Genomic DNA, 25,570 nt, shown 5'->3' with positions numbered 1-25,570 from the left:
CAGTCATATCCAATGGTTGGTGACCCGATGTACATCAGGTTTTACAAGTTTATATCTATTGTTTCCATTAAACTATCTATCCATCTCATCCTCTAAAGTTCCTTTTTCCATTTGACTTCATTCTGTCCCAATATGAGTCTTCCCATGCAAGTGTACAAAAATCTGAAATACCGGAATTCTCTTGTGTCCACCTTTTTGTCCCCAATTCCATTATCTTTAGAATCACATTCTTACAGTTTAGCACAGCTTGGGTGATATTTAACTAAAGCAAACTGTAGCTAAGTAATTTTAACAAAAAAAAAGATTAGAGTGATATGATTGATGTTGTCACTGTCATATCTGTCAGAGAAAGAGAGTGGTATAACATTAGGACTGCTGGTCTTGAGGCCATCATGATAGTCCTCCCTTAAGGGAGGCTGTAAGCTTATAGAACATACTCATTGGAAAATATTGACAATAACATTTTTTGAAGGTTGATACAGCTGTGTCTACCACAAGCTAGTTTTTTCTCCCTGATACCCAAAGTAATATTTTGCCCTGATCCGTCATATGCAAATCAGCCAGAGCTCCAGGGGGGCCATTCAAAATCAGAGTAAATAACTCTTTGAATATATATACTCATAATCTCTTAGAGTATAAGAATTCTCAGAAGGGTACTTTGAAGTAAACCCTCCTTTCTGCTGGAGCAACCCCTTCCTGATGAATGGACCCATGTTTCTTCATTCCCCAATTCAATACTGCCATTAAATGAGTTATACTTTGTTAGTATGTATGTCTGAGCTGTATGTTGTTCCCTTTTTCCTCTCTCCTGTTCCCCTCTTCCCCACTGCTTGCAATAAAGCTTTGCACTGAACTGACTTCCATTGTTTTACATGTCATTCTTAGCACCCAAACTCATTAAGGGGTTGTTTTCTCTGGCTGGCCCACGAACCTTTCCTTAGACCTAAACTGGGTAGGAGAAGAGGATTTAAGCTATTGACAGTTGCAGCTACACTGCAAGAGTATGGCCCTCTGAGCCCAATAGCAGAAAGCAAGGGTCAAAACCCTACCTCCTCCTAAGAGGGACTCCCTTATGTCAGAGTACTGTCACAAAACAATTGAGGCAGCAAGGAGGGTTTTCAAAACAATTGGCACAGAGACCAAGGTCTCAAAACAGAGAAAGAGAGAGAGAGAGAGAGAGAGAGAGAGAGAGAGAGAGAGAGAGAGAGAGAGAGACAGAGAGACAGAGACAGAGACAGAGACAGAGAGAGACAGAGAGAGAGACAGAGAGAGAGGAGAGAGAGAGAGAGAGAGAGAGAGAGAGAGAGAGAGAGAGAGAGAGAGAGAGAGAGAAACTTTGAAAATTTAGGAAGCAGTACATTTTTAGGCATCAAGAAAGCCACTTTAGGCATCAAATAACACCTCAATTTTGAAATCAGTGGGTCCCTGACACGAAGACGCAGTTAGATTAGGAGGCGGGAAAAATTGAGAAAAAAGGGCAGGGATGGGAGGAATAGGTTGTCTCAGGTTGTAATGAGAGTCAATGAGCATTTATTAAGCCCTACATCAACCCGTACTGTAATTCGTCCTCTTCGAAAACGAAAGACTGACAAGTATGTGCCAAGCACTTCACTTGCTAAGTGCTCGAAGAAAGATGTGGGTGTGAGTATGGGGGTGGGGGGTGGGGGAGAATTAAGGAGAAGGCGATGAAGATGATCAGATAAGGATGCTGACGACGACGGAACAGCCAGGGGATGAACAGGAAAGGAGAGAGGGCAGCAGACAGGAAAAAGACTAATGGATATTTACTGAGAAAGGGGCAGGAGGGTGCAGAAGCGGGCAGTCAGTGAGTAGTGGCGGTGGTAAGGCAGCTCAGCCAGACCCCCTCCTGGGGGAGCAAGCTAGGGAGGTGTTGGATGAGTGGGTGAGGAGGAGGGGAGAGGAGCGCCGTTGCGGGGAAGGGACTGGAAGCCTTGCCACCGCACTGTGCAAGGTCAAAAGTGTCCAGGTTGCCAGCCTAGCTGTTTGCTGTATCCCCGCTCTGCCCTCGGGGACTCTGTGGGAGCGCTCCGCTCCAGGAGGGGCGGGGCGGGGCGGGGCGGGGCGAGGCTCGCACTCCGTCCTGGCTCCGCCCCCCCGCCCCCCTGGCGTCTGGGAGGCCGGAGGAGCAGGTGGGCAGCCCCCACCACAGCAGTTGCTTTCGACGCCGCCGCAGCTGCCGCTGCCTACGCCGCCGCTGCGCCTTGCGTTTCCCCTTACCCTCCTTTCCTCCGTCCCCGCTCTACGTCCTCCCTGCCGAGGGAAAAAGGAAAAAAAAAGAAAAAAAAAAGGAGAGGTCTGTCGCACTTCCTCCGCAATCAGGCGCCCCCCTCCCCCTTGCGGGAGCGACGCCCGAGGGCCTGAAGTGAGGGGGCGGAGAGAAGAGCCGGGAGCCGGAGCTGTCCCGGGAGCCCCGCGTCTGTCAGTCCGAGCGACCGACCGAGGGAGCCGGGTGAGGCGAGAGGCGAGGGCGGGGGCGACAGGCGAGCGGGAGGCCGAGGGAGGGGTGGGAGGAGGATGGAGCAGAAACGTCCTCCCCAGGAAAGGGGAGTGGAGACGAACGGGGGAATGGAAAAGCATCCCGGGGAGAGGGGCCGGAGAACCGGGCTGGGGAAGCCGAGGCCAGGCTTGCTTAGGAACCGGCCTTCGGGTGGGGTTGTGTCATCTTGTTTATTTCTTTTTCTTTGCACTCCTCCAGCAACGCTCAGGCTTGTTGATTTGTGAGCTGCTGTCTCGGGAGGGAGGGAGGCTGGTGGAGGCGGCCTGGGAGTCTTCTTGGAGTAGTGAGGTGGAGGACGTGGAGGAGAGAAGAGGGCCACTTGCTCGTCTTTTGTGATCCGGTTGTAGGCTTCTAGCTGGAGTTCTTCACCTGGGGTCGGTGAGTTCAGTTCAGTTCAGTCGTTTTTCAGTCGTGTCCGACTTTCCGTGACCCCATTTGGCGTTTTCTTGACAGAGATACTGGAGTGGTTTGCCATTTCCTTCTCTGAAAACAGAGGCCAGCAGGGTTAAGTGACTTGCCCAGGGTCACATAGCTGGTGTCTGAGAACTGTTAAAACACACACACAAAAAAACACACAGGCACCCACCCCTCCACCCACACGCCCCCAGGAAAAAAAAAGTACATCTTCATTTTTACCACCCTTTGAGATTTCCAGCACTCAGCACAGTGCCTGACACGTAGTTATTTATCAACAATGCTTCTTGACTTTCCCTTGCAAGCCTATGTATTTTATTTTACACCTTTAAAAGCATTCATTGTAGAAGAGGTCCCTGGAAGGATGCAGGGCAAAAAAGATTAAGAGCCACAGACCTGTAATGAAACTAACTAGGCAGAAGGGACTATGACTCCTTGTGTATGTTTTCATCCTCCAGTCCTTGTGAGAAGGAACAAAAACTATGAAAATCAACCAAGTGTCACATTGACCGTTTTTGGAACAGGCAATACTAAATGATGTAATTACAGGTGAGGTGCTTTTGAAAAGATGTTGGGGCTACACGATTTGAAAACTTATCGATATAATGAAAATATTTTATCATAGAAAAAAATAAGTGGGTCCCAAAACATAAGGAAAAGCCCTAGTCAAATACAAAGCCAGACATACTAGATGTTTGGGTCCTATTTATGATGGTGGCTGAAGGGCATATTTTCTTTTTGGATTCTTCATCATTATTTTTAAGGAATAGTTCTAAAACATGGCCACTTTTCTGATAGGATCTATTGGAGTGACAACACAGAAGTAGCATTTTTTGGAAAGTTTCCATTTAAAAAATGTTTACTTAAAAAAATAAAAAAATTTACTTATATGATCAAGATAAAAAATCTATTGGGAAGTCAGTGGGATCTTTACTGAGTTAACTATTGGAAATTAGTTTATGTTACTTAGGTATACTTTAAGCACAAATTGAATGTAAAAACTTGTTAACTTGTATTAACAAGTGAATTATTTCAATTGGATTGAATCTGTTTATATGTATTGTATTCAGAGTATTATGTAATAATGCCTCGTTCTTCAGGATTGATAGCTTTATAAAATGATTCCATGTAGGATTATATTAAATAAGAAGTGTTCCTGCTACCTAAAATGATTAGATTAAAATAAACTTCATTTGTATAGTTTGAATTATACTCAAATTTTAGGAGCACTTTTTTTTCCTTTGGTATAAAGTGAGCTGTATCTTACAGCTATTTATTGCTCCTGAGGGAAAAAAAAAGAATCACAGGAAGGAATAGGAAACTTTGGTTTGAGTGTTTCTTTTTAACAGTTAAACCATAGCATCATTGACTGAATCTATGCTTTTAGCATTTATAGGTGAGGCTGTAGATTTACATGTTTTTCTGGGAAGAACTTTGTATAATTGCATGCAAGCAAGGAGAGCCTCTTGGGCTCTGTTAGCTAAGGTATTTCTTATCCTGAAGTCTGATTACTAAACACTATAAATTTTTGAAATATACTTAATGTTAATTGTGATTGCCTCACATATGAGTTGTAAGGAATCAAAGGCTATGTAATTGAGCATCATTTATTTATTTGTATTAGATAATCATTGACATTTTTCTTCATTTGCTAATGGCTGTATACACCTTTATTTCCTTTGAGCTCCATAAAAGTCTTGGGAGGTTGATATTATAGGTGTTTTTGAAGAAATTATGGCTCAGAGAGGTGAATGACTTGCCTCGGTGTTATGTCATGATTCAAAGCCCAGCCTCCATATAGTTTCTCTTATATCATGTTCATATGTGCCACAGGGTCCATTAAAATTCTTTCTTTGAAAAATTGAAGTGAAATGCCTAGCATTTAAGTTAATAAACAAACACTTATTAATTGATTACCATGCCAGTTACTATGCTAGACACTGGTGTGATACAAAGACTGTTGCCCGCAACCAGATTGTACACCGAACAGAGAGGCGTGAAATAAACTTGAGACAGCAGAACCGACTCAGTTTATTCATCTGAGGGTACAAGATATATAGAAAAAATCTAGCCTAACTTTGAAGAGTCCTCCCTGTTAGAGATACTCCCCAGAACATCTGCTGAGGACATGACAACATAAATTTCCTCGTAATCAGGGTTCCTAGATTGGGTTGTAAATTCCAAGGTTTTCCCAGGAGCCTTGGCACCACCTGCATAGAGGAGTGAATGTGTAAATCTAAGGTTCAAAGAGTGAGAAGGAACGTCTCAGGAACCTCCTAATCAGGAAGGGATTGGAGAGCCATACCTCTTAATCATTGAGCCCTTTCGGGTAAAAGCCTGGGCAGAGGTCAAACTCTGCCTTGGATCTTAAACCCTTATCAGACTCTTAAGATCGGCCCTCAACAAAGACAAAAATTATAGTCTCTGCTCTCAAGGAATTTACATTCTATTTCCATAGTGCCTTGTACTAGGTACTTGATAAATGCTTATTAAATTGTGTGTGCACTCATTTTTAAAAATTAAATTTAAAAAAAGTGTTAACTGTGCTTGTGATTTTATTAATACAGAGAGCTCCTGGTGAGAAATTTTCCTCTACCATTTAAGATTAGCAACTTTTCTGCAATCTGTAGCTTTAGAAAGTTGCCTGTGGCGCTGAAAAGTGAAATGTCCAGAATTACTTACCATGTATGTGTCAGAGGCAGGATTTGCACACAGGTTTTCCTGCTTGAGGCCAGCTCTGTCCACTGTGAAGTGCTGTTGCACCATACACGTTAATTAGATCCTCTGTTACACTATTTGGATGAAAGTGGTTTCCAGTTTCTAAGCCCTGATAATACTTACCTTAAGGATCTTTTCGTTGGTATGGACACTGATTCATCTGTTGGACATTGTAACTCCTAGATGGATGACTTGTGTTTTCATGAATTGCTTCAGTGGAGTGTATATGATCACTCACTAATTTTTTAATATTGAGCTTCCCCAAATTAAGTGAGGCTAATCCTTAGTTGACAGACATAGTCAGCTCTCTAGTTTAAGTTCTAGTCTAGTCAAGTTCTCTAGTTTAAGCCTTTCTGGTTTGTAAAGACTGCTCACATTTCTTTAGCTATTTTCCTCAACATCAGTCCTAAGAAGTAGGTAATATCAATTATGCTTTTTTTTTTATAGGAGAAGTAATATGGCTTGTCTCAGGTCACCCAGCCAGTAAGCGTTATTCTGGACTTGAACTAGGTCTTCTGAATCTAAGACCAGTATGGTTTCTAGTAAAATACACTGACCTCTACTTGTACTAGGTTGTATTCTGCCAACATCATCTGTAAAAATCCCACATTGACTGCCACACTACTTTGAGGCATTGTACTCTGATAGCATCATCTCTAAGATCCCATATTGACTGCCATACCACTAAGAGGCACTGGAAAATTACATTAGAGGAAGAAAACCCTGAAAATATTAATAAAAAAATTAATTAAAAAAACTTGGAAAAAGTCCTGTTTTTTTGTTTTCTGTAGCTTCAACTGTTTCACAAAACCAACTGAAGTATAAGGAGGAAAAATTTTATCTGTATAAGTTTAGAAGGGAAGGGATAGTGAAATGAAATCAGAAATAAACTATAGGAGCAAAAGAGTAGAAAATAGTCTTAATTTCTAGCCATAGATATAGTTTATTTGTTAGTGGAAAGTTTTAGAAGATAAATCAACTACTGGTAAGATATGAAACAATCAATTAACAAGCATTTATTAAATGCCTGCTTTGTGTTAGGCACTGTGGTAGGAGCTAGGGATACAAAACCAAGACAAACAAGAAGCTGTCCTTGCCCTCAGAGAGTTTCCCTTCTTTTCTTCTCTTTTTTTTCCCTTTTTTTTTTTTGAGACAACAGGTATGTAGATCTTTGTAGGTAATATGCAGGATAAATACAAAGTAAATTTTTAAAGGGAAGGGAATCAGAAAAGACTTCATATAGAAAGTGGTGCCTAGATAAAATTTTGAAGGAAAAATAATTTCTGGGAGTCACAAGTGAGAATGATGAAACACATTCCAGTTTTAGGGCACAGCCGATATGGAGGCGTGGAGATGGGAGGTAGAGAGTCTTGGTGAACAACAAAAGCAGTAGGTGAAAAGAGGGTATTGTAAAATAAAGTTGGAAAGGTGGATTGGAGCCCCATTGTGAAAGACCTTAAATGCCAAACAGGAATTTGTATTTGATCCTCAAGGCAATAGAGAGCTGTTGGAGTTTATTGAGTATGGGAATGACATGTTTGGACCTGAACTTTAGGAAAATCATTGTGGCAGCTTTGTGGAAGATGAATTGAAATCAAAGAAGAAACTGGTGCTTTAGCTTTTTAAGGAAACAGAATGAAACAGATCTTCTTTGTGGAGACACAGTTGTTTAGAAAGATAGTGATACCCTCAAGTGGAAATAAAGAAGTTCAGAAGAGTGATTTTGAGGGGAAAAACAAAGAGTTCAATTTTGGACATGTTAAGTTTAGATGCCTATGAGACATCCATTTTGAAATATATAATAGGCACCTGAAGATATCTGACTGGGGCTCAGAAGATTACCTAGGGCTGGACATATAGATTTGGGAGTCATCTACATTAAGATAATAGTTAAATCCGTAGGAGCTGATATGGACACTGAGTAAGAGATCAAAAGAATGTCAAAAGAGTAGAAGAGAGGCTAGGACAGACCCTTGGGAAATACCTATAGTTAGGTAGTGTGTTATGGATAATGAACCTGCAAAGGATCCTGAAAAGCAGTTGCCAGACATGTAGGAGGAGAACCAGGAAAGAGCAGTGTCTCAAAAAATGTTGGGAGATAGCAAATTACAGTATTTCTCACTTCAGAAATTTTTCTGCATCAGTAATTCTGTCATAGAATTTGTGATAAGTCGTATGTATTTTTCAGTAACCACCTAATCGGTTCCCATATCTTGTCATTTCTACCTCCTTAGCATCTCTTGAGTCCATCCCTTTCGTTCTACTTACATGGGCACCTTGCCAGTTTAAGCTCTCATCATCTCTCCTGGCCTATTGATATCTAATTTTTATCCTTGCTTGAAGTCTCTCTCCATGCTCCACAGAGCTGCTAAAATGATTTTCCAAAAGTGTAGAAAAAGCACTATCCTTTTATTATCCTACTGAGTAAAACTCCAATGGTTTCCTGTTGCTACCAGGATCAGATCTAAATTTTTCTTCCTCTGGCATTTAAAAAAATATTTTTTTTTTATTATGGTCTTGACAAGCATCAACAAACATGAACATTTCCATATATAAAGAAGAATAGAAAAAATAAATTACATATGAAATACGAATCTCTGTTACATACAGCAAATTCAGCACTTTGATTCCAAAGCTACTGTGCCTATCTATGTCACCCTCTGAACTTCGTTCCATTCTCATCTGCATATTCTAAAAATGTTTCATTAAAATTCTTTTTTTTTCTTTCTTTTGGCATCACTATCACTAACCTCCCTTATCCCTCACAATTCCTCCCCACCTTTTTTTGAGAAAAAAGGCCTTCTTTATAATTAATAAATATTATCAAACAAAAGAGAGCCACAAATTGTCCATGCTTGATAGTTTATGCCTCATTCTATGACACTAGTATGTTACTTTCTGACAACAGATGGAGAAGCATGTGTCCTCGCTGGTCTTCTGGAGTTGTGATTGAGCATCTCTTCCTGTCTTTCCAGTCTTTTTATGCCATGTGTAAAGTATGTGCTACTCCTGCATACTTTTTGATGCAGTGGCAGTTACCTTATTGTGATACTCCACCTCCTGATTGAGAATTTCCACTGGATGTGCCCCATTCCTGGAACTCTTCATCTCTGTCTCTACCTCAAGACTTTCCTGGATTACTTCAACCCTCAGCTAAAGTTCCACCTTCTGCAAGAAGCCTTTCCCAATCCTTAACTTTAGTCCCTTCGCTCTGAGATTATGTCCAGTTTTTCCTATATGTGTCATATTTTTATGCTGTTGTTATCCATTATGTTATCCATGAGACTGAGCTTCTTGAGAGCAGGGTCTGTTTTTTTGTCTTTCTTTGTATATCCATTGCTTAGCATAGTGCCTGGAACATAGTAGTATTTCGGTTTCATGATGTGTTGTGGGGTCACGTCTAAAGAACTCACAGGCTCAGATCATGTCCAGCCCAAGCAAAGGCATTTATTGAGAATTACACCTCTCAGGAAGTGGGCTGAGTTCCAAGAAGAAACGAGCCACTTAGTGAAAGCAAGACAGGGATTTTTATAGGGCAAAAGATGTAATTGCATTATTATAGAATATATAAATATTAAAATATAGGAGGGGTTTGTTAAGGAATTAGGCAATAGGGAAGGGGTTCCAGCCTTGGTGGAACTGTACATGTGATTACCCATAATGCACACAGAAAAGCCCATTGGAGGGACATGTACGTATGAATAAGCCTCTCCTTGTCATAAGTTCACCTAAAGGACAGCTTCTACTATTACTGCACAAGCACCTACTTAGAGAAAGTACCTTCTATTGTTTTGGGGTCCACATCTTGCTCGGGTATCCTGGTGGTACTGCTTTCTGATTGGCTGGCTGTTATGGTCCTGTTTTAAGACTAGATGGATGTGGTTGTGGTTGAGTGTGTGCTTTTTCTGTGAGGAATATGAGTTCATGGATCCATCTGTTTCTGTGAGAAATATGAGAAAGTTGGAATACTGAGTCTGGGGGTAGTAGCTAGCTAGGGTGGTTGGGGCAGTGGCTAGGATTCTATCACATGGACATGCCTGCTGTTCTAGTGAGGCATATTTGGAATATTGGGTCTGGGGGTTTGTGGTTTGGTTAAAACCAGATAGTGTGGTTGAATCAGGACATACCTGCTGTTCAGTGAGGACCATAAGGAAGTTAGAATATTGGGGATGGGGCAACTTTTATTAGGATTCCACCGCTAGGATCTTAATGTTTGTCGACTGACTGATGAGATAGTTCTTGATTCTTTCTTTATAATGTTGTAGTCATTGTGTAAATTGTTTTCTTACTTTATTCTGTATCAGTTTGTATAATTCTTGCCAGGTTTCGAAGAATCCATCTTTTGTCATTTCTTATGAGATGATAATATCCCAATACATTTACATACCATAATTGTTTGCCCATTCCCTAGTTGATGGGCAGCCCCTTAATTCTTGGTTCTTTGTTACAACAGAGAGTGTTTTTATAAAAATTTTTGTACATAAGTCCTTTTGCCTCTTTTCTTTAAACTTTTTGAAGGTTCAGCCTAGTATAGCTAGCTTTCCAGAATGGCTCAACCAATTTGTAGCTACACCAAATAGCACATTAGTGTGTCTGTCCTCCCATAGCACCGCCAATGATGGTTATTTTCGTTTTTTGGTCATGTTTGCCAATCTGATGAATGTGAAATGGAACCTCAGAGTTATTCTAATTTGCTTTTCTCTATTTTTAGTGAATGGAGAATTTTTTAGATGGTTGTTGATGATTTTTTTTTCCTTTCTTTGTATCGCCAACATTCAGGATAGTGCCTGGCAGATAGTAAGCGTTTAATAAATAAATACTTATTGATTTGAGAACTCCTTGTTCATATCCTTCGAACATTAAATATTGTATAGTAATTCTTATAATACATATTTGAATCAGTTTCCCATATTTCTTTGATATCAGACCTTTGTCAGAAAACTTTGTTGCACAGATTCATCCCAATTAGCTGAGAACTCTTCCCCATTTATAGTTGTGAAATGTAATTTCTTCTTTGCCCCTGTAATTTGTTTATGTTATGACCTTTATGTCTAAGTGATATATCCTTTTGAAATGCATCTTGGTATATGATAAGTGGGGCAGGGGGGGGGACGACTCTTGAGGCTAATTGTGGGCTTCTAGGTCCTTGGGTGGGGCCTTTTGACTGAATCCAAGTTTTATTTAACAAATCTTTTTATTAAAGGGATTTATTCTGTGAAGTTTGGATTCTGTCAAGGGCTGCACTTGGGGACCTAGAGGATCACATGTGGCCTTGAGTCCCCAGGTTCCCCACCCCTGATCTAAACTGTTTTCCAATTTTCTCAAGTTTTTAAGAAATAGTTAGGCATTACCCTAGTAATTTTTGTCCTTGGGTTTATTGAACATTATGTTAACTATTTTCATTTGCTTCTGGATCTCATGTCCCAATCTGATGAGCCTGAGATATGTTTTAATTTGCATTTTTATTATTAGTAATTTGGAGTATATTTATATGGTTGTTGATAGCTTGAATTTTATTCTTTGAGAACTTTGTGTCTATTATATCCCTTGACTATTTGTTTGGTAATGGCTCTTGTTCTTACAAATTTAAATGGTTTCTCTATATATCTTAGATATCACATCTTTATCAGAGAAAATTTGCTGAAAGTAATTTTTCTCAGTTACTGTTTTCTTTCTTAGAACCTCACACCCAAGAAGGTGATGAAAAAGAAGGGATATAATATGTGATCAAAACTGTGTAACTGAACCTTACAACTGAAGACCTGCTTCTGTTACACTGCTCCTCTCTTTCCTTCATCTAGATTCTATCACTGGTTCCTTTCCTTTCCTTTTTTTTTCTTCTTTTAAAAAATTGAAGTTTATTAGCTTGTGGCTGTTTCCTCTCTGAAATTATCCTCCCTCTTCTTATGCCTGCTTGTTTACTTGTTGAGGTAGTTGTATTTTTACACCAAAATATGTATGTGTGTGGGGGTGAGTTTTCAGCCCGTTCGGTAAGAGAGAGGTTTATTTGATGTCCTCTTCCTAACTCCTTTCTCAGTGTTTGTAAGCTGTTTTTCTTTTTCATTCCCAGTATGAGAAATATTAAATTCCAACCCTTCTTTTCTTTTATTTTCTTTTTTCTTTCCCCTTGTAAAACCATGAGTATAGAACCAGTTCATCCCTACTGCCCTGCCTGTCTTATTTAACTCTTTTAAGTTACCATTTGAACACATCGTGGTCCTTAAGGATCACTTGTTTGTTCTTTCCTATTAGAATGTTAGCATTTCACCATTATACATATCACTCCTTAGTTGCTGGAATAAACTTACATTTCTAAATTTCTTTGGAATTTTTAATAGCAATGGCTGTTGTAGTTTGAGTCTTCTTGTACAAAATGACTGATATGGAAATATTTTACATGATTGTACACGTATAACCTGTATCTGATTGCTTGCTGTCTCTGAGAGGGAGAAGGGCAAAAGGGAAAGAATTTAGAACTCAAAACTTAAAAAAAAAGTTTAAAAATGTTTTAACATGTAATTGGGGAAAAAATAAAATATTATTAAGAGAAAAAAGTTGGAAAAAATTTCTCTGGAGTATTTCACAGTTTCTACTCAGATTTGATCCTTTCATCATAAGTGGTTTGAAAGTCTTTGAAAGACCCTTTTTTCCCTAGTAGCATTATATTCAACTCTGCAGGGTAACCAAGTTATTCTTGGTTGTTAGCCTATATTTTTGCCTTTTGGAATATTGTATTCCAAGTTCTTCTCATGTTCATAGTGGAAACTGTCAGGTCTTTTGTGATCCTGAGTGTAGTTCTTTGTTATTTGAATTCCTGCTTTCTGGCTTCTTGAAGTATATTCCCTTCAATTTGGAAGCTTAGGATTTTGACTTTAACCCTTGGGAATTTTCTTCTTGGGGTTTCTTTTAGGAGGTGGCTGGTGAATTCTTACCATTTCCATTTTGTTGTATGGTTCTAATAGATCTTTTCAGTTTTCATTTGTGATTTAAAAAAATATATAGTGGTAAAGACTTTTTTTTATGTGATCATGGTTTTCAGGGCATCTGATAATTTTTAAGCCACCTGTTTTCCAGGTCAGTTTTTGACAGCAGATACTTTACATTTTATTCTTTTTTTTCAATCTTTTAATTATTTATACTTTTTTTGTTTTCTCATGTAGTCATTAATTTTTCTTTTGTTGTTCAGTTGTGTCCCACTCTTTGTGACCCCATTTGGGGTTTTCTTGGCAAACATGCTGGAGTGGTTTGCCATTTCCCTCTCCAGCTATTTTTACAGAAGAGGAAACTGAGGTAAGCAAGGTGAAGTGACTTACCCAGGGTCACATAGCTAGTGTCTGACGCCAGATTTGAACTCAAGAAGATGAGTCTTCCTGACTTCAGGCCTGGCATTCTATCTGTTGGGCCACCTAGCTAGCTGCCCCTGTGTGATTTATTCTAACTTTCAGGAAGTCTGTTACTTTGTAAGGTTTACCACGGTCCTAGATTATTTATTGTGTTCCTAGTTCTTTTATCCAGAGTTCATTTTTCTCTCTCATTTTATATCTTCCAGGTATTCAAGTAGTCCTTGTGGAAAATCTTTTCTCCCCTCTGCATCCCCAACCCCCTCCCCCCACAGTCTCTACTTATAATTGTGGAATTATACTTTTTTTGTAGGTTGGATTTATTTATTTTAGTTTGTCTAGATCTAGTATAACTTTTTATAATAGTTCATATCTTCTTTTTTCACTTATCTCCAGCCTTTATTCCTCAGCAGAGGCTTTGTGCCAGGGCCAGGTTCGGACCTGTGATGCATTTTGGGGTGGGGCAGTTGGCCTTGCTTGGTCTTTACCTCGGTTACCTGGGTTCCTGCACTGACCTCAGTTTCCAAGGGGATATCTATACTAAGATTGGTAGGTTTTGGGCTCTCTTGAATCTATGAGGTTCAGACATTGGATCTTAAGGCTTCTTGTGGTGTCCTGGAACCCCTGAATGTGCTCAGAGGTTTCCGTCTTTTTTGCTTCATCTGGCATTAGTTTTTTGGGAGGTGTTTTTTCTTATTCCCCTGGACTTGTAGTTGACTTTAGTGTAGTTCTTGAGTTGACAAAGTCACTTAATGTAGGGGTTTTTTCTGCAATTGTATTTGGGATCCAGGCTGTCTACCTCCTCTTGGGTAGCCATCTTAGCCAGAAGGTCTAGAGTGCCCATCTTAATGTAGCCCTTCTAACATTGATTTTTCTCATCACTTTCAATTTCCTGGATATGAAGTGGAACCTCACAATTCTTTTGCTTTTTATTTTTCTTATTATAAATTTAGGGGCAACTAGGTGGCACAGTGGATAGAGCACTGGCCCTGAAGTCAGGAGGACCTGAGTTCAAATCCTGACCTCAGACCAAACACTTGACATGTACTAGCTGTGTGACCTTGGGCAAGTCACTTAACCCCAATTGCCTTAAAAAAAAGAAAGAAAGAAATTTGGAATAATGCCTCATGGTTGTTAATAAGAACTGTTTGTTTATATCTTTTGGCTACATACATTAGGTAATAAGTTTTTAAGAATATGTGTTTCCCTTGAGATTCTAGACCTTTTATTCCCCCCAAATCAGTTTTTAATATTTTGTCTAAATTTTTGCCTATAAAATAGGGGCTTGGATTAGATGACCTCCAACATCCCCTCTAGCTATGGATTTGTCATCATCTGTTATGATGTTCAGTTTGTAAATTCATTTAATAGTTGTTTGAAAATAATATTATTGAAACTGGTATTTCCCCACTAGTCTGTTATTCCACTTTTCCCTGTGTTTCACCTCTCATTTAGCTGTTCTTTGCCTTTATCAAGACTTCTGCAACCACACTTCAGGACTTTCTCAAGTGATTCTTCTTCTCTGACCTCATTTTCTTTGCTCCCTAACACCAACCCAGTAGTTAATCATTTCAGTTCCCTCTCATTCTCTCTTCTTGAATCCCCTGTTTCCTTGTCTTGTCACCACTCTTGTAAATCTCTGCATGATTACTGTCACCTCCTAATTGCAAATCCTATGAATGTAGCTGGAGAAAAGTTCTACAATCATGCTGACTTTAATACATTACACATTCATGTTATTCAAGGTCAACTTGGCTCTTATTGCAACAAGGCATTTTTATTTCTCCCTAATTGTTTGCATCTCTTGATCCCTACAGAACCTATTCCAAATACTCTCTTATGAGGTAGAAGCAATATCCCTACTTGGTGTAGAGTAGGCTACTTCTTCTTTAAGAGGTATTGAGACATTTCTTTAATCTTGGTTGGCTGAGGGAAACGTCATTACCTGAATACAAAGCAACCAAAAGATGCTTGGAAAGACTCTCAGATGTTAGGTTGGTGAATTGTAATGGGAACCTTGGTCAGCAGAATCAGCTCAAGGGTTTCTTAATGTCTGTCTTTGTTGATATCCTTTTCCATGATACGGCTGAAGAAATAATCATTCTTGTTAATTGTTAAATGACTTACGAGTGTATCGTTTTGTTCCAGTATTAAACCTAAAGTACCAGGGAAATAGACTTGCAGCTGACTCAGCCCAGTCCAGAACGTCTTTCCTCCTTACATCCTTCACTCCAACTTCTCCCCAACCCCTCACCCCCCTTCTTTTTCAGCTAAGGCACTTGCTTCTACTTTACTGAAAAAATGGAAGCCATTTGATTTGTTCTTCCTCTTCTCTCATTCTCTTCATGTCAAAAACCCTTGATAATCATCTACCACTCTCTTCCTTTTCCTCAGACCCTGACAAAAACATTTGTCTTGTCAAGGCCAAGCCCTCTACATACATACTTTATCCCTTTTCCTTCCAGTCTTCTTGAGTAGATCATCACTCTCCTGCCCCCAATCTTCAGTCCCTCTCCTACTGACTATATATGCCCACATCTCTCTTATTCTACTATGCCCTACCATCCTTGCAAGCTGTCATTTTATATCTCTTCTCACTTTACAAGCCAAACTCCTTGAAAAAGTTGTCTTTACTTTTTTAGATATGGCTTAGCGTAGGAAGACCTGAATTTGAATTCTGCCCCAGATATTTTCTGGCTCTGTGATTATTAGCAAGTCACTTAACTTTTGTATGCATTGTTTCCTTGTCTGTAAAATGGGGATGATAATGACACCCCCTTCACAGGGTTGTTGGGAGGATTAGATGAGATAACTGGCAGGTGGCTTTGCAAACCTTAAAGTACTGTAATAAAGGCTAGCTATTATTACAGTAGCTGCCTCCACTTGCTGTTCTGTCATTCATTTCTCACCCATGGAAATATGGCTTCTGTCATCATCAGCCAATAGTGAAACTACTCTCAAAAGTTACTAAAGGTCTTTGAATTACCAAATCTGTGTGTGTGTGTGTGTGTGTGTGTGTGTGTATTTTCTCAGTGCTAATGCTTTTTGGCCTCTCAGTTGTATTTGATGTTATTGACCACCTTTTCTTCCTTGATACTCTTACCTCTCTGGGTTTTTTGTGTCACCAGTCTCCTGTTTTGCTTGTCCTAATTTCCATCTGCTGGCTGATCATCCACATCATGCCACCTTAACTATGGGTGTTCACCAAGGTTCTGTCCTTGGCCATCTTCTCTTCTTCCTGTATAATAACCTTTGTAACCTCATCAACTCCCATGGATTTAACTATCATCATTATAGATGACTCTTAGATCTGTATAACCATCTGTAGTGTCTTCCTTGAGCTTCATTTCCATATCATGAATTAATCATTGAACATTTCATTCATTGAACATTTCGTACTGGATATCTTGGAGATACCTTTTTTTTTTTTAGTTTTTAAATTTATTTTGAACTTAAATACAGAATAAGAAAAGGAAAAAAAAATTGCCACATACACAACAGAACATAAGAGAGGATTCAGTATAAAGCAATAAATTTTCATTTCAAGAAAACCTATATAATGAATACTACACATTATTTTCCAAGCTGTCCAGCTTTTCTTTGCTTCCTTGTATGTTTTCTTTTGTCCCTTGCTGTGTACTTTTTACTTTTTTTTCCCTCCCTTCCCCAGGCTACAATTAAGCGTAGAGATACATCCATCCATCCATACATCCATACATATACATCCATACACACATATATACACACATATACACTTATACATAGATATCCTTAAACATACACATACATACACATGGACACTCACACACATATACATAAGACCATATTATGCTTATTTCCACGTGTCGTTTGCTTCTCTGAAGGTGGATAGCATCTTCCTTCCTAAGTCTAAGTCTTTCCATATTTTCCTAAACCCACCAGCTCATTATTTGCTACACCACAACACTGTTCCAACACAATCACAGTGTATCTGGGAGATTGTTTATAAGAGTTTTTTCCTCAATTTTCTACATTCCCTCTTTTCTTGACTACATAGGTTTTATTTATACAGGAAAATATTTATTTAAAATAATCAAAATTATCCATTTTATACTTCAACACTGCTCTTGTCTTAAATATGGTTTAAGATCTGATACTACTGAATCTAGTTCCTTCATATCTTTTCCCCCTGGTTTCCTTGAAGTTCCTGACTCTCTGCTCTTCCAAATGAACCGTGTTGTTATTTTTTCTGACTCAGATAGTTTTTTAGTAATTTCATGGGGATGGCATTACATAAATAGATTAATTAGGTAAAATTGTCTGCTATCAGTTCCCATTTTATAGGTAAATCCATCCCATTTATATTCTAATCTATAATTGCTGGTATATTTTTCTTCTTCCTGTTTTCCCCACTGTCTTTCTCACCCTATTCCTATCTCTTCTCGCTCCTTTCCTTTCCTTTTACCTGCTAGCTTGCCTTCCTATTCCTTAACCTATGCCTCCTCCAAGAATCCATCCCTTTTCCTCTCCCTCCCCCCATCCCATTACCCTTTTATTTCTTTCTGAATAGATTTTTGTACTCTTCTAAAAATATAGATGTTGTTCCCTCTTTATCCCATTCCTGTTAAATTACACACCCTCCTGTGCCGTCCCCTTATCCTATTCCTTGTCCCTTTCTTATCCTATCCCCTTACCCTCTTACTTCTTTTTGAATTTAGACTTTTATACCCTTCTAGATATGTGTGTATATGTGTGTACCTGTGTATTTCCTCTTTAACCTATTCCCAATGAAAATAGAGTTCCAGAACTCCCCACTTTCCTCCCCCATCTAATTCCTCTGTATCACTTCTTCCCTCCCACCTCATTTGTTTGAGATAATTACTTTTTTTTACCTTTTCCTATGTCATTTTGCTTTTTAGAATCATATACTCAACTCTACTCCAGTCTTTCTTTTGAACTACGCAATTACTAATGACAGTCATAGACATGTGGTTTACGTTTCCACTTGTAAAAAGTAAACCATTTGTCCCTATTGAGTCCCTTGTAATTAGTCTTTGATGTTTACCTTATGTTTCTCTTGGATCTTGTATGTCAGATTTTCTATAAAGTTTTGGTCTTTTTGCAGTAAAATCCTGAAAGTCTGTCAGTTCATTGAATGTACATTTTTTTTTCATTGAGGATTATACTTAACTTTGCTGGGTATGATATTTTCAGCTGTAATTCAACTGTATTCCCAGTTCTTTTGCTCTTTGATATATGTTGTTCCAAGACCTGTGGTATTTTAGTATACCTGCTGCTAGACCTTCTGTAATTGTAATTGTGGTTCTGCCATGCTTGAATTGTTTTTTTCCTGCTACTTGTAATATTTTCTCCTTAACCTGGGGGTTTTGTAATTTGGCTATGATGTTCCTGTAGGTTTTCCTCCAAGGATCTCTTCTTTCAGGTGGTGATCAGTGGATTTTTTTCTATTTCTATTTCCCCCTCTTATTCTAACACTTTGGAACAAATTTCTTTAATTCTTATATTAGTGTATTGATTCTTTTTTTGATCACAGCTTTCAAATAGTCCAGTTATTCTTATGTTTTCTCTTCTTGATCTGTTCTCCAGATCAGTTGTTTTTCTTATGTTTCACATTCTCTTCTGTTTTTTCATTCTTTATATTTTGTTTTATTACTTCTTGGTTATATAACTTTGCTGGCTTCCCCTTGCCCAGTTCTAATTTTCAGTCAATCATTTTCTTCCTTAAGATGCTGAATCTCAAAAACATATGGAAGTGATTGTTGATAAATCAAAATAAATTAATTAAAAAAAAGATTCTGAATCTCCTTTTCTAGTTGGTTGACTTTCTTTTCATAATCTTGTTTTTCTTGGATTGTTTTTTTTTAAAGTTTCCTTAATCTCTTATTTGATTTTTGAAGTCTTTTTTGACTTCTTCTATGAATTCTAACAGAGCATCTTTTTTTATTTGACCATTGATAACTTGGATTGCTTCCTTTCAAAACTACCTCTTCATATCCATTAACCATTTATTGGAGAATGTCTCTTAGTATTATAAATTCGAATCAGTTCTTTCTGTGTGTGTGTGTGTGTGTGTGTGTGTGTGTGTGTGTGTGTGTGTGTGTGTGTATGTTTAAATATCGTGCGTAAGAGATCGTTATCAGAGGGCTTTGCTGCAAAGATTTTTTCCCCTCACTTAACTGTTTCCTTTCTAATTTTTATGTTAGATTTGTATAAAAAACTTGCTTTGTAATATAAATTGTTCATTTTATTTTGTATGATCCTCTCTATTGCTTGTATAGTTGGGAACTTTTTTTCCCTATCCATAGATCTTATAGTTAATTTTTTTTCTTTCTTCTCCTACCTATTTATTATTTATGGTATAACCTTTTAGATCAAAGTTATGTATCTATTTGGAACTTATTGTGGTATATAATGTGAGGCATTAGTAGGAATGTAATTTCTGCCAGACTGTGCCCATTTTTCTCAGCAGATTTTGTCAAATAGTGAGTCCATTCTCCAGCAACTCTGGTCTTTGGGTTTATCAGCTACTGTGTTGTTCTGTTTGCTTCTGTATGTTGTTTATGTAATCCATTCCACTCATTAGCCTTTCTCTTTTTTTTTTAAACAGGATCAAATCATTTTAATGACTACTGCTCTGTCATAGAGTTTGTTCCTTCACATGAATTTTGTTATTATTTCTTCTAACTCTATAAAATGTTCTTTTGGGATTTTGGTATAACACTGAATAAGTCAGTTAATTTAGGTAGTACTATAATTTCTAAAATATTGTCTTGGCCTGCCCATGAACAATTATTGTTTCTTTAGTTATTTAGGTCTGCCATTATTTCTGCAAAAAGTATTTTGTATTTGGATTCAGATAATTCTTGGTGAATCTTGGTATATATACTCCCAAATATTTTATAGCTTATGCAGTTATTTTGAATGGAATTTCTTATTCTAGATCTTACTGTTAGGTTTTGTTGGTAAAGTAGAGGAATGCTGATGATTTATATAGATTTATATACTCCAGCTTTGCTGAAGTTTTTTTTGTTTCTTTTTAAAAAATTTTATTAATTTATTTTGATTTATCAATAATCACTTCAATATGCTTTTGAGTTTAAAATTTTTCTCCCCTTTCCTCTCCACCCTCCTCCCCCAAGAGGGGCAAAATCTGATATAGACTATATATTTACATTCCTATTAAACATGTTTTCACATTAGTGGTGTTGTAAGTAAAAATTAAAACCAATAGGAGGAGCCATCAGAAAGATGAAACAAAACTCAACAGAAGAGGGAAAAAAATAGCAATTTAACTTTCATAGTTCTTTCTCTGGATGTGGATAGCATTTTCCATCATGAAGCCTCTGGAGATGTCTTCGATCCTTGTATTGCTGGGAAGGGTTAAATTTATCAGTATTAGTCATCACACAAGGTGGCTGTTATTGTGTACAACGTTCTTTTGGTTCTGCTCACTTCACTCAGCATCAGACCATACAAGTCTTTCCAGGTTTTTCTGAAGTCAGCCTGTTCATCATTTCTTGTAGCACAATAGTATTCCATTACATTCACAACCACAACTTGCTCAGCCATTCCCCAATTGATGGGCATCCTCTCAATTTCCAATTCTTGGCCACCACAAAAAGAGCTGCCATGAATATTTTTGTACATGTGGGTCATTTTCCCATTTGTATGATCTCTTTGGGATATAGCTGTAGAAGTGCTATTGCTGGATCAAAGGGTATGCACATTTTTATAGCCCTTTGGACATAGTTCCAAATTGTTCTCCAAAATGGTTGAATTGTTTCACAACTCCACCAACAATGCATTAGTGTTCCAGTTTTCCCACATCTTCTCCAACATTTATCATTTCTCTGTTTTGTCATGTTGGCTAATCTGATAGGTGTGATATGGTACCTCAGAGTTGTTTTGATTTGCGTTTCTCTAATCAATAATGATTTAGAGCATTCTTTCATATGACTATAGATGGCTTTAATTTCTTCATCTGAGAACTATCTGTCCATATCCTTTGACCATTTATCAATTGGGGAATGACTTGTATTCTTACAAATTTGACTTAGTTCTCTATATATTTTAGAAATGAGGCCCTTATTAGAAAGACTGGTTGTAAAAATTATTTCCCAATTTCTACCTTCCTTCTAATTTTAGTTGCATTGGTTTTGTTTGTGCAAAAACTTTTCAATTTAATGTAATCAAAATTATCCATTTTGCTTTTTGTAATGTTCTCTGTTTCTTGTTTGGTCATGAATTCTTCTGTTTGCCATAGATCTGATAGGTAAACTATTCCTTGCTCTCCCAGTTTGCTTATAGTATCAGCCTTTATATCTAAATCATGAACCCATTTTGACTTTATTTTGGTATATGGTGTGAGATTTTGGTCTATCCCTAGTTTCTGCCATACTCTTTTCCAGTTTTCCCAGCAGTTTTTTTCAAAGAGTGGGCTCTTATTCCAGAAGCTGGAGTCTTTGGGTTTGTCAAATAATAGATTACTATAGTCATTGACTACCTGGAGTTGTTTTTCTGTTAATTTTTAAATTGACATCCTCGGATTCCATTAATACACCATTATATCATCTGTAAAGAATAGTGATTTTGTTTCCTCTTTGTTTATGCTTCTTTCAATTTCTTTTTCTTACTTCATTGCTATACCTAGCATTTCTAGGGCTATGTTGATCAGTTAGTAGTAATAATAGACACCCTTGCTTTAGTCCTGATGTTATTACAAAGGCTTTTTCTCCATATATATAATGTTTGCTTTTGGAATTAGCCATTATTCTATTAAGTAAAGATTAATTTATTCTTATGATTTCTAGAGTATTTAATAGAAATGGGATATTGAACTTTGTCAAGGCTTTTCAAAGTCTACTAATGTCATATATTTTTAAAAATTATTTATACTTTTGACATGGTTTCTTATATTTATAGCCTTCCTTATATTGAACCAACCCTGTATTACTGGAATAAACCCAATCTGATCATAGTATATAATCTTTCCAAAATGTTGTTGTAGCCTGCTTGCCACTATTTCACTTGACATTTTTATGTCAATGTTCATTAGAGATTTTGGCCTATAGTTTTCTTTTTCTGGTTTCTCTCTTGCTGGTTTAAGTATCAAGTCCAAATTCATATTATAGAAAGTGATTGGAAGGAGGCTTTCTTTTCTTATTATTGCAAACAGATGATGTAGAACAGCAATTAGTTGTTCTTTGAATGTTTGATAGGATTCAATTGTAAATCTGTTTAGTCCTAGAGAGTTTTTCTTTTGAGTTCATTTATGAATTTTTGGATTCCTTTTCCTGATGTTGGATTATTTAAATAGTATATTTGTTCATTTGTTAATATAGACCTTTTTGTATTTATTCTATTTTCATCTAATTTTATATGTATTTTCATCTAATTTCTTTTAAGTTCTCAGTTTTCTTAGGATGAAATTGGGCAAAATAGTTTCTGATAATTTCCTTTATTTCCTCTTAAATTATGTTCTCCTTTTTTGTTATTGTGGTGGGGGTGCTGAGACACTCCTTTCTTCTTGTTTTTTTTTATTTTTTGTTTGTTTGTTGGTGACGCATTTGGGGTTAAGTGACTTGCCCAGGGTCGCATAGCTAGTGTTAAGTGTCTGAGGCCGCATTTGAACTCAGATCCTCCTGACTCCAAGCTCTACCAACTGTGCCATCTAGCTGCCCCAATTCCTTTTTCGTTTTTGACACAGTTTGGCTTTCCTATCTCTTAAAAATCACATTAGCTGTTTATTTTATAAGTTAAAAAACAAAACAAGACTCCTAGCTTATTTATTAATTCAATTTTTTCTTTTCAATTCTTTTACTCTCTTTTTCTGTTTTATTAATGTGTATTTGTAAGGATGTGATTTTTCCCCCAGAGGACTGCTTTAGCTGCATCTCAGAAATTTCGTCATATTGTTTCATTGTTTTCATTTTCTTTTATTTAGTGGATGTTTCTATGGTTTGTTCTTTGACCCACTCATTATTAAGCATTTCGTTGTTAAATCACCATATAGGTCTGTATCTTTGATTTGTGTCCCCTTAACCAATTACTGTTTTTATTTTTTATGATCTACAAGGGATGTATCAATTATTTCTTCCTTTTTACACTTGTTTATAGTATTTCTGTGTTTTAGTACATCGTCAGTTTACATAAAAGTTCCATGGATGTATCAACTATTTCTTCCTTTTTATACATTGTTTATAGTATTTTTGTGTTATAGTACATGGTCAGTTTATATAAAAGTTCCATGTGGTGCTCACAAATAATGTATATTCTTTAGCTGTCCCATTTAGAAGATGCCACAAGTCTTTCAACTTTAGTTTCTCCAGCAATTTTTTCAGTACTATATTTTCTAGTTTGCTGTATCTGTTAAACCTGTCCAAAACTGAAAGAAGGATTTTGAAGCCTCCTGTCATGACTGTGTTATATTCTTTGTCTTTTTATAGCTCAGAGAGTGTTTCTTTCATGAATTTAGATGTTGAAGCATTTGGAGCATATTTGTTTGTTAATGAAATTTGTTTGTTGTCTGTGTTCCTTTCAGTATAATGCAGCGTACTTATCCTTTTTTGTGTAATGAATATTTTTTTTGCTTTATTAGCATGATTTCCAACTTCTGCTTTTTTTTGATTTACTTGATATATAGTAAATATTTTTCTATCCTTTCAATGTTATTTATGTCTTTGTTTTTAAGATGTATTTCTTATAAGCAACAAATTATAGGTTTTTGTTTTCTCTAGTCTGTCACTTTTTTCGTTTCAGTAGGTGTTTATTCACATTTAAAATTACAAGAATTAGGTGTATATTTTCCTCCATATTTTTCAAACATTTTTTTCAAGTTATTACCCCCCTCCCTTCTGTAAACATAGTACTGTGTTTCTTCAATTAATTTACCTTAAAAGGGGATCCTTTTCCCACTGGCTTTCCTTCCTTTAGCCTGATCCCCTCTTCATGTTTGTTACTTGTTTCTCTTTTTTAGAGTTTTCCTTATTAGTTACTTTTTCTCTACTGCTTTTATCTAGTTATGTGATTCTTCTCCTCCCTTTTTCCTCCCAGTTTTAGGTTCCCCTTTCCTTCCTTTCAACTAGAATTTTTTTTAACTTAGTTTTTTAAAATTTAAGTTTTTGTCCATTTTCCCAAAATCTTGCTCTTTTCATTATCTATCCTCTCTGTCTGCTCCAGACCCTTACCCTCTGTTTCACAATCCCTGTATTTTCTAGTGTCTCTTTATTCTCTGTATTGCTCATGCAACCCTAACTTTCAAGGTATCCATTCTAGGCTCTCCTCTCTGTGCAGTTTCTGCCACTACCTTGTAGAGCTGGCGGTGGGATTCTGCTTCTCTATTGTGTCTCACTCCCAGAACAGTGCCAATTATTGCAGGTGTCAGAAAGGACATTGTCCTGTGGCAGGGTAGGGGCCCTCCCCTACTTCCCTGATTATGCAGCTCACCACTAATCTATACCCTTACCAATTACCCTCTTTTTCTCATTTACCTCAAAGGCTCCTTCCTGGGTCCATGCCTTCCTGCTTTTTTAGGTGCCAGTTGCCCCCAGAAGGTCTAACTCCTCCCCGACTAGGACCAGGATCTTTTGAAGCAGCATATCCCCCAGACCACCTCTAGCACAAGATCCCCATCTCTCTTCAAAGACTATCTCTCTTCACTCATAGGAATATTCCTCATTGGAACCTCTTCCTAGCACCAAAGCAATGAGTCCTCCCATCACCTCTCTTTGAGTTCTTCCCCACTTCTTTTCACCCACTTCTCTTCATGCTCTTCTCTTACTGAGACCACAGAGGTTATATTCGCCTCATGGCTAGCCCTTAATTTTCTATGGGCACATCGCACGTTATTCTTTTTGCCCTTGTTCCTCCCCCCCTTCCTTTCGTGTATTCTCCTATGTTGTAATGTAGTCCCACAAAAACATCAATTCCCCTAGGTATGGTGTCACCAGATTCTGTCCATAGTGCACCAGGCCCACCTTTTTGCTGGTTTGATGTGACTTCTGCCTTTACTGCTGTTTCCGTGTACATTCCTACTGGTCTCTAATTCTGTCACTCTTGCTGCGTTTCTGTTGTTTGGGGTGTTTGAGAAGCAAACAGTCTCTTTTCTGGTTTTCTTTCTAAGAATATATCAAACACTTCATTACTGGATGCTCATCCTTTACCATTTATTTGGTTAAGCTTAGATTTGCAGCATAGGTACCCTGGGTTGCATCCTGAGTTCCATTGCTTTTTTTTTTATTCATTGTATTCTATTCTATTCTATTCTATTCTATTCTATTCTATTCTATTCTATTCTATTCTATTCTATTCTATTCTATTCTATTCTATTCTATTCTATCTTCTATTCTAGTCTAGTCTAGTCTAGTCTAGTCTAGTCTATTCTAGTCTAGTCTAGTCTAGTCTAGTCTAGTCTAGTCTATTCTAGTCTACATTTTTGGTTGATCAGAGTAGTCTTATAAATAAGCATTTCTTTTTCCTTTGTATTTGAAGGTCTTTCTCCTGATCAGTTGCAGAATTTGTTTCTGAATTGAATTTAACAGTTTAATTTAACAATTTAACCATTATGTGTCTTGGGATTTGC

At 37.5% G+C, this 25,570-nt stretch overlaps 1 protein-coding gene across 2 annotated transcripts in view; it reads left to right on the top strand.

Moving 5' to 3' along the window:
• The first annotated feature begins 2,113 nt into the window (after positions 1-2,113).
• Positions 2,114-25,570, top strand: part of ABCA5 (ATP binding cassette subfamily A member 5) — a 121,222-nt gene continuing 97,765 nt past the window's right edge. The window contains exons 1-2 of one of the 2 annotated variants that reach the window (XM_021002514.2): positions 2,114-2,470; positions 2,717-2,896. The gene's annotated coding sequence lies outside the window, so the exon portion shown is untranslated. The remainder of the gene's footprint in view (positions 2,471-2,716; positions 2,897-25,570) is intronic. The other variant, XM_021002516.2, reaches the window with a different exon arrangement.

The sequence above is a fragment of the Phascolarctos cinereus genome, unplaced genomic scaffold (genome assembly GCF_003287225.1).
Source record: "Phascolarctos cinereus isolate Bilbo 61053 unplaced genomic scaffold, phaCin_HiC Scaffold_5;HRSCAF=322, whole genome shotgun sequence".
Classification (NCBI taxonomy): Eukaryota; Metazoa; Chordata; class Mammalia; order Diprotodontia; family Phascolarctidae; genus Phascolarctos; species Phascolarctos cinereus.
This window is presented reverse-complemented; position numbering and strand designations above follow the sequence as displayed.